Source organism: Acipenser ruthenus, chromosome 6 (genome assembly GCF_902713425.1).
Source record: "Acipenser ruthenus chromosome 6, fAciRut3.2 maternal haplotype, whole genome shotgun sequence".
In the NCBI taxonomy this organism is placed as follows: domain Eukaryota; kingdom Metazoa; phylum Chordata; class Actinopteri; order Acipenseriformes; family Acipenseridae; genus Acipenser; species Acipenser ruthenus.
The window spans coordinates 58,720,576-58,730,221 of record NC_081194.1 but is presented as its reverse complement, the minus strand read 5'-3'; positions in this window follow the sequence as shown (position 1 = coordinate 58,730,221).

Below are 9,646 nucleotides of genomic sequence, written 5' to 3'. Positions count from 1 at the left end.
GTGTTACATAGTGTAATTGACAGTTCCATGTTAGTAAAGAGTCAGTAGATTTGCAAGCCAAATTATCATTTAGAGATATCTCAAATTACATTATAAGATATTTAAAAATGCATTTTAGATATCTCATTTAAAGCTCAATTTAAAAGATATCTGGTAATCATTTTCATATATCTCTAAATGTATTTTAGATGTCTTAAAATTATTTAGAGATATCTATAAATGAATTTGAGATATCTCTAAATGATAACTTGGCTTGCCATAATAGGGGTGCTGGTGTGTATTTGCCGTTAGACTGCCATTGCAAGTGTAATGAATCTCTTCCTAGCAGCTGATTAATTATTAATACTGACATCAGCATAAAACACATACTGGGCCCCTTGACTACAGAGCTTACTCTTTAGTTGAATGGTAAGACGTTCGTCGTATGGTTTGCCTCTCGTTTCTAGCCCTTTCCTCTCTATTCAATTCAATAGGCTGAGATGCCAATTCATTACACAACGCTCATAATCCATAACCATGCTGAATGTGTTTATTAAGACTTACATTACTAGTTTCCTACTGAAAAAAAAGTGAGACATAAAACAACAAATGCAGAACATAGGTATTTAAGTTTTTGAAAAATCCTGTAAATGTTCCCTATTGCATGTCCATTAACTGTGTATTAACATGGAACTGGACTTCAATAAACGGGTAAGAGATACTTAGAATAAAGTGATATTTCTGTATTACATATCCACTGAGATGCAACAGCTTGCTACCAAGGATGTCTTGTCATCATTGATATGATCTGTAGAAATGACTTAAGACATTTAATAAACCTTATCAGCTGGTTTCACAGGCCCCCGATTACCACGAATTTTCGACTACTGTGCCTAATGTTACCTTTGGTAAGGTGATTCAAGGCCAATGTAAACCTGGGTATGTGAAACCAGCCGTATACTGTGTGACATAAACAGATTTAGCTGAAGGACGTTCCCACTTATCCTGTTGGAGTGTTAAGTTTACTGGAAGAGTAAAGAGAACTGCTAATGTTTTTGAAAAAGATGCAAACTGCTTGTGATGATAGAATAGCCAGGGCTACTTCCAGCATGTATCAGATACTAAAGGATTGCTTGGTACGGCCTTTAGTTATTTTAGAAAGTTGCATGAGGTTACGTCTTTCAGACATTTTTGGTCGCTTGTACAGCTTTTTAACCCGAGAAGGCGATTAACCCACCCTTTAAAGTTGTACAATGCTTTAAATGCACACTTCTTATAGAGTGTGTGTGTGGTATGGAGCCATTGTTTGCAAACACCTATCAGAAATTATGAACAAGCAAAATAAACAGGCAAATACACAGTCCAGGCTTTCCCCGGACGTACTCCTCAGTGTGATTATTTGATTGTTGGCTTTCTGACTCAATCCTCATTAAATATTCATTATGTACTTGTTGTTTTTATTTTATTTTTAGAGTTATTGTGGGAAACGCCCCCCTACTCCCCTGCTCTTGAAGTAATGTGTAGGACAGTTTTCCTGATAAAAGATGTTATTTGTTCATTAATGAGCCAGTGGCCTGTTTAATAGTATTTTCAGATCCTGTTTTCCACAATATAAACTGCTGTTCCAGTATGTGCATCTTGGTCAAAGCCACTTTCATAGTGAATTACGCCTTTGATTGAAGGTCTGTTACGTAATATCAACCTGTGTCATGGGATATTGAATTAGCAAAGCCAGTACCAAAAAGTAATATTATTTCACTGAGTGTCACTGAAAGAATGACATGCCTCCGACTTCTTTCTTACTGATTGTACTGTTAACAAAGTGGTAAACATTTGGGCACTGTCTGGAAAGTTTTAGCTGAACTGAACATATAAATATTTTTAATGAATGTCAGGAGTGTTTAAGCACCTCGGGGACCCTCGGGCAGGAGTTTCTGAAGAAGGGACCCCTTGGTGCTCGAGGTATTTGAGCTCTTTATGTTGGTGTGTCTGAATAACCCAGAACACAGGCTGCACAGTATACAGGATATGAAATGAAAATTCAGTAATCCTCTTATGTTATGTAAATAACTATTGTCCAGGTTCTCCTCAGATTGATACACTAAAATATACAACACTTTGTTGATTACTAGGATTAGAATTTTACATAAACCAACAAAAAACTTCAAACAGTACACACATGTTTATAGTGTTTATGAGGATTTTGCATTGATTCACTGTTCTAAACTCCAGAGGGGTGTGTGTTGCCACAATAATGAATGCTGGGGCTAAAGTAAATACTCCTCCATTATAAAAATATATGTTGAAATATTAGAAGGTAGATTTTGTTAGGTTTTTCTATATTGTGGAGTCTTTTTTTGAATCCCTAAACATTATTAATAGCCCACACACTAACAGCCATACAATTTAAATGTATTGAGCCTTGAACAAAGACAGGGACTTGATTGAAGTTTTTAAAATCTTAAAAGTGTTGATAAAGTTAACCCAGAACCATTCATCAGGAATTTTGGACAATGATTAACCTGACCTGAATTATTAAAACTATATTTCAAATAAATAAAAGAAAAAGAAAACAACACATTGGTTAATTTAAAATGTTATAATTTGCAACTTGAATTAAGAACCCATCGACGAATGGCGTGTACATACAATCGTATGTTGATAATGACTGTGACAGGATGGCTGAGTGATGACGCCCCAGACCAAAAAGCTGACAGAGACACCGGTACTTGCAGGGTTAAAAGTCAGCTTTTTTTATTACAACAAAAACACACCGCTCAGCGAGCAAAATAAAAGGTTAAAACAAAAGTCTCGAACACAAACAGAATTACTGACACCAAACAAATGCCTTGCTGGTCTGCCCAGCACGAGTAGCAATTGCTTTCTTTGTTTCTTTTTTACTCCTTTTTTATGCTGTCTCTCTCACGTACTTCCTCGCTGTACACCCACCCCAACACAGAACAGCTGCAGGTTTTATACATGTGACCATCTCTAAATTAACACTAAATTATTCAATTCAGAGATGGTCACATTCCACACGAGTTTACCAGGATGGGGCTTTAACCCCACCCATGCTGCCAAATAACACACATTCACCCATTCTAAATAAACACAAAACAATACATTTACATCATAACAATACATAGTGTTTTTAACTAAACACAAATCCAACACCTTTGCCCTGCCTCCTCTAATTATGTGCATGGCTTTTCTTCTGCCCTGCCACAATGACAAACATCAGTTTTTTACATCACCCAAACAGTGATCGAACATATAAGTTTGATTTTGCGGTTGTACAATGGTTGTTGCGGGTCTGTGGGTCTGACCCGCGAAATGTGGTTAAAAAAGTGCTTATGGTTCTCTGATTTAGGGTTTCATATCTTTGCAACAGGCCCAGTGCAGCACTTCCATCTCCATAAACAGAGTGGTGACTTCAGAGATTCCCATTCCCATTATAAAAATATCAAATATAAACAGCCCTTATTCAAATTATTAGCGTTCCAAATATTCAGCTTTCTGTTTTTTTCAAATACTGCATCTCATTAAAAAAAATGTCGTACTGCAGCTGTGGTGAACACCGAACAGCTACCCACCCACCCCCCCCAACCCTCCCTGCATAAGAGCCAATAAAGAGGTTACAATAATATGAATTGACAGCGCATGACTATAACTCAAAATAAATCATTCACTGGTCAATCACACAGTCATAAGATTGCTGCTAGTCTGGGAGACAGTGTAGCCAGGTGGATAGAGCTGAGTAAGCAGGAGGGAGGTTGGTGGTTATTGCTGAGGGAACGGAAGGGAGGTGGAGAGGCACGAAATGTATTGCCTTGTTTCCGGAGATGTCCTGAGGCATTGGAATTCAATTCAAGTCCTTTCCCACAATTAAAGGGAGGACTAACCCAAAGTGACTGGGGAGAGGACACCCCTAGTCTGCCTCATCTTGTCTAAAGATGTCGTTCATTTCCCTTTATAAATGGTTCCTTTCATTAATTCCTCTGCATGTGTGTGTGAGAGAGACAGAGAGTGTGAAAGAGTGGGTGGGGGTGATGTGTGTGTGTGTGTGTGCATGTGCGGGCGCATGTTTGTGTGTAACTCCATCTGAAATGCATAATCTCTTTGATGTTGGTGTCGTTTGCCCGGAAGCTCTGTGCACAGCACCTCTCTTTGATGGAGGATCCTTCAGGTCTCTCGCGACACTTCTCTGAATTTGGACCACGTTCAGCACAACCTTGTTTTGGACTCGAAAGGGATGCTTTGAACAAGTTTCTGCGTGTATCCTTGATGCGATGAGATCAGTGCAAGGTACTCTCCAGTTGCGGTTTCCTAGTAGTACGTTTTTATTGCAGACGATCCAAGCATGCCAACATGAAGCTGAGCATTAATCAGTACTTTTATATTGTAACAGGGGTGTTCTGTTACTGTGTGGATATCCACTGAGTAACGAGAGAGACACACACAGAGGGTTTGATGTTGAAACGGCACGCAGACGTTCAGGTTTTATTAGATTACACAAGGGCACTTGCAGCGATAGATGGTTCCTACAGTAACAGTAACTCCCCTAGTGTGGGAGAACATACACACAGGTCTATATAGAAATACAAAAATATAAAACAACTAATAAACAAAAGGTGGCCAAGCTTGGGCCATGCACAGCTCCCACTATACAGTGAGGTACCAGGAACCTTCTCCCAAACCCAATCCCCTAAATTAATTAGGTAGTTAATTAATTTATTAATGTAGTACTTACACCCCCGGTTCCACACACAGTGATTGCATACTTGGCGCTCTCCCCCTGGTTAAGAAGGCACACAGTCGGGAGCCTTTAGCCAATCCGTTTTAGGCTTGCAAAAAAAAAAAAAAAAAAAAAAAAAAGAACAAAGGACTGGCTTTCCAGCCCCTTATTAAAGGCATGTGGACATGGTTAATTGATAATCATTTAGTCAATTAACACCTGGCCACCTGCTGCACATTAGGTCCAAACCCTGACATATCTAGCACATACTTTGTTTCAAATTAAACAATTTGTATTTACAAATCAAACAAATGTTATTTATAATCAAACAACAGAGGCAGGCCTCAGCCACACACACACACACACACAGTATATATACTTTTCTACCATATATTAAAAATATCCATATAACAAATATATGGATTACAAACTAAAATATATTTTAAATATATCCCATATATTTAAAATATATAAAAAGGGGTCAATTTATATACATGAAAAATATAAGGATCATTACTTTTCTACCATATATTAAAAATATATGTTTGTTTCATAAGGTTTACCATTACAGATTGTACAGTATTTATCGAGATTACTCATGACTTAAAGGTAATGTTGCATTTTACCCCCTGAAAATACATTTAGAGGGTAAATTACTCCCAGACCCAAAACCTTATCTGGAGCGCTGTATGTATATATAGTGGTGGCATTATGCATTTACCATGGTTTGCCATATATTTTATCATACCGCTCTTTCTGCAATGCTTACCTGTGCTTTAGCAATGCTTTTACGATACTTGATTACCGTAATTACATTTTGCTATGCTTTTACTATGGTAAACATTTATGATTTTCATTTTCATTTCATACATTCCCAGGAACAAGTACAAATTTGGGGGCAGTTTTCAGCATAAATGTACTTGTCTGGATCAAGGTAACACCAGGAGTCACTCAGCTGGATGGAGTTGGTTCTAAACTCCAATTAGAATCAGCCTCTGTGGCTGGAGCGTAGGAAACCATCTGTGACGTGCTGCACAGCTGTCAGCCAATAGCGAGCAGTGTTACAGTCCTATCTGTACAGGGGTGGAGCTTGCTGTCCAAAAACCCTGACTACACCAGTAATAAATCTGTATCCATTTTAGGATTCTGCCTAAACTAGTTGACAAAAACGTTTACACCACAAATCCTTTCATTAAACATTATTTCTTTGACATGTATGATGGTTCTTTGACATGTATGATGTCAACTAAAAACACTATGATGTGTGAGATGTAATGCATAACTGTAAGTGGCATACATGCATACAGATGTGCAGGTATGCAGATGGTCCTGGGGATATGCACCCTCTGCTGTACTATACTTGTAAAATTATTTACAGCAAACTTGTATCCAATCATAAATGGACATGTAGTAGTTATTATAGCCATGAGGAAGGTCATTATCTTGGGGGATGCAGTGCACAAATAAACAGCATCTGCCAGTGCAGTGCAGCGCTTGCTCGCCTAGCTCAGTGCGAGATTTCCCCAGAGCTCCCAGGGCCTGTGACTGAAGGTACAAAAAGGGCACATGGCTAGGTGTTCCTTTTGTGTCGGGTCTAAAATCTACTTCTGTGTTATTAGATGGCCAACACGATCCGGAGCTGTCGCTACAGGCCAGCACTAAACCCGGACAACACTGCACCTTGTTCACGAATAAATTGTAAATCACCACGAGCACTATAATAATCACTCTGGACTTGAACGTGTGTCTTTGTGTGTATTCTACTGTGTTTATTAATTACAAACTGTGTCTTACTATTTCGGGATCGCAACCTGTTGTTTTGAACCAGTGCAATACACATTACTGTGTATTGTCTGGGATTACTCTTTGTGGTCGCCAGACCAGAATTATTACAATAAAACGCGTTTGGATCATGAACTTTGTTGTCTGTCTTCTGTTTCACAATCACATCATCACTACACCTGCACACTGCAAACCACTTTGCCACAATAACATAGTTGGAATATGGACACATGGAAAATAATCTCTTTTAGTTTTATGAATTAGCTAATTATATCCATCCTCACATTTCTGCGGATTTAAAGGTGGACAAAATTTGAAATTGAATTCTTAGACACCCCTGTTAAATTTGATCAAGGATCTATTAAAACAGTCTTTCCTAGAAACCAAGTGATATGCATCAGTACCTACATATGTCATCTGGACATCCTATCTATACTAAAAGAGCAATTCCTGCATGGCGAGTCCGCAGTGTGAAAAAAAGCGGTCGGCTGACAGCACACGCTTCGGAGGACAGCGTGTTCGTCTTCACCCTCCCGAGTCGGCGCAGGGGTGGTAACGGTGAGCTGAGCCTAAAAATAATTGGCCATTTCCAAATTGGGGTGAAAATAATAAAAATAACTGGCAACGACTACATTTATAAAATAAAATAAATAAATAAATAAATAAAAAAGCAATTCCTAAAGGACTGGGGATAAAAAGAATCTGTTCTGATGAAAATGACTACAAAAAACAGAGAAAGGAATTAAATAAGTCTTATGAAAAGAGGATATAAAGAACAAATTATTAAGAGAGAATTGAGAAAAGTTGACCAACTTAATAGGAATGAACTGTTTGATTATAAGAAATGGGAAGAGAGTACCATTAATACTTACATATTCTAAATTATTACCCAACATTTCAAAAATAGTTTGGAAGCATTTACATATATTTCATAATTCAGAAAAAATGAAAAAAAATATATTTCCAAAAGCACCGATCGTAACTTTTAAAAGGGATGCAAATTTAGCTGATATTTTAGTCCACAGTAAACATAAAAGGGGTCAAATGCTGCGTTTACACTGCCACCTCGGACCCAAGCTGACTCGGGTCCAACTGATCGTGGAGATTCTTATCATTTTTCATGTAGCGTTTACATTGTGGTTGTGCAGAGTCAGATTAGGTCAGAATGCTTGCGCATACCATCTAAATTACAATACGTGCTCGGCGACGTCATAACGACCACTGAAGGGATGACGAGTTTTCCCCTCCCTAAACCCAAAGCTGAAGAGACAGAGTGGCATTACAACAATACAGTGTTCATATTACAGGGACTCATCCAAAAAAAAAAAAAAAAAGGATACACTTATCTTGCTGTCTATGAGAAAAATGGTTATTCGTTTAGACAGTGTTTGACACAGCATAGTGGTTCCTGACCCATTTGTTTTGTGAAGGATTTCACCTTGAGCAAGATAAGTAAATTTGCTGTTTATTATACTGCAATAATAAAGATCCTTTTGTTTTCAAAATAACTATTCTATTTCTTTACCAATATTCTCTCACCTTGCATATATAAATAATTGCATGATGCACAAGTCCTTTATTTTTTAGTTAAAAATAGGCTAAGCAGCCACAGGAATACCAGAGAAAAAACATTTACATTATACAATTGCAGTTATCAATTATTATTATTTTTTCAAATTAGCTTTGTGTAACAAATCTGATTCCCCTTGGGTTCATTGCCCCTTACAAACAGACCCAGACCACAGACTGGAGGTTTTAAAGCGCTACGCGCTATTTATAATAAACAAAATAAACAAAATAAACACCTAGTTCTTTTTTTGAGCACTAACTAAAACACAGAACAGGAACCTACACTATCTTACAGGACGGCTAAGCCGTTCACCTGCCAATTAAACAAAACAAAACTACACAGGTTTACACTACCTTTTTCTTTCCATATGCTTGTGCACACTGTCAAGCAATCTCTCCACACAGCAGCCCCAAAGACACTGGCTCATTTCTTTAAATACCCTGCACCTGGCTCTAATTTACAATGATGGCCAGGTGCAGGGGATAATTACTAATACAATTAACAAAACAATTAAACAATTAAACCATTAAACATAATGACTGCTTTTCAGCCTGTGATCTTTGTAGTCCTTTGCTCCCCAGGACTACACTTTCTCGCACTTGTTACAAATACTACTACTGCAAATGAATAAATAATAATAATAATAATAATAATAATAATAATAATAATAATAATGTTATATAAGTACACTATCTACATTGCTTTTAATTATTCAAAAAATGTAATTCATTTTTTTTTAAAGGAAATGACAGGGACTTCAAATTATTAAAACAATCTTTATTTAAAACTTTTGCATAACATAACATAGAGGCGGTTGCACAGATCTTTCGCCAGACCTGCCTCTATTTCTCGGTATATGTATTTATTTTGCGTTTCCGCACAGAGTGCACTCTGGATTTGAGTTTCGTCCCACAACGCTACGACAGCTCTGCTTTCTTGCTCTCCCCAGTTCACGCCGCGGTTGTCAGAAACAAACAAACAAACAAAAAAACATTTGTAAAAAAAATATATATATATATATATATATATATATTCTGTGTTTTTAAGCGAATCATTGGTACAATCAAAATATGTATTTAAATAACAATAAACACAACAAAAAGACGGTGTGTTAAAGTGTGTTTGAAACTAAATCAATAACTACGTTATTTTTTATAGCATTTTTTTAAATAATTCTCACCGATATACTCAAGTATGACACTTTTGTTTCTTTGACGTCCACCGGTGTCTGCACCTGTTTAACAAAGCAAAAATGTTCTCGTCAAAAGTTTACATAGCCCAATGTATGGATATTTGGGGTATGTACACTTTTGTAAGTACATGTAAAGATAAAAGTGAAATCACAAAAAAAGAAAGGAAATATCCAGTCTTAAAAATACATAATGTAAGGATAGCAACCTTGTATATGGTATATTTTGCATAAAATATGTAGGAGAGACAGGTACATCATTATAGAAAAGAATACAAAACCACTTATCAAGTATAAGTAATAAAAAAAGAAAATGAACCAATATTTCAGCACTTTACAAGGAACAGACACACCATGGATGACCTAAATAAATGGATAAATAGACTTGATA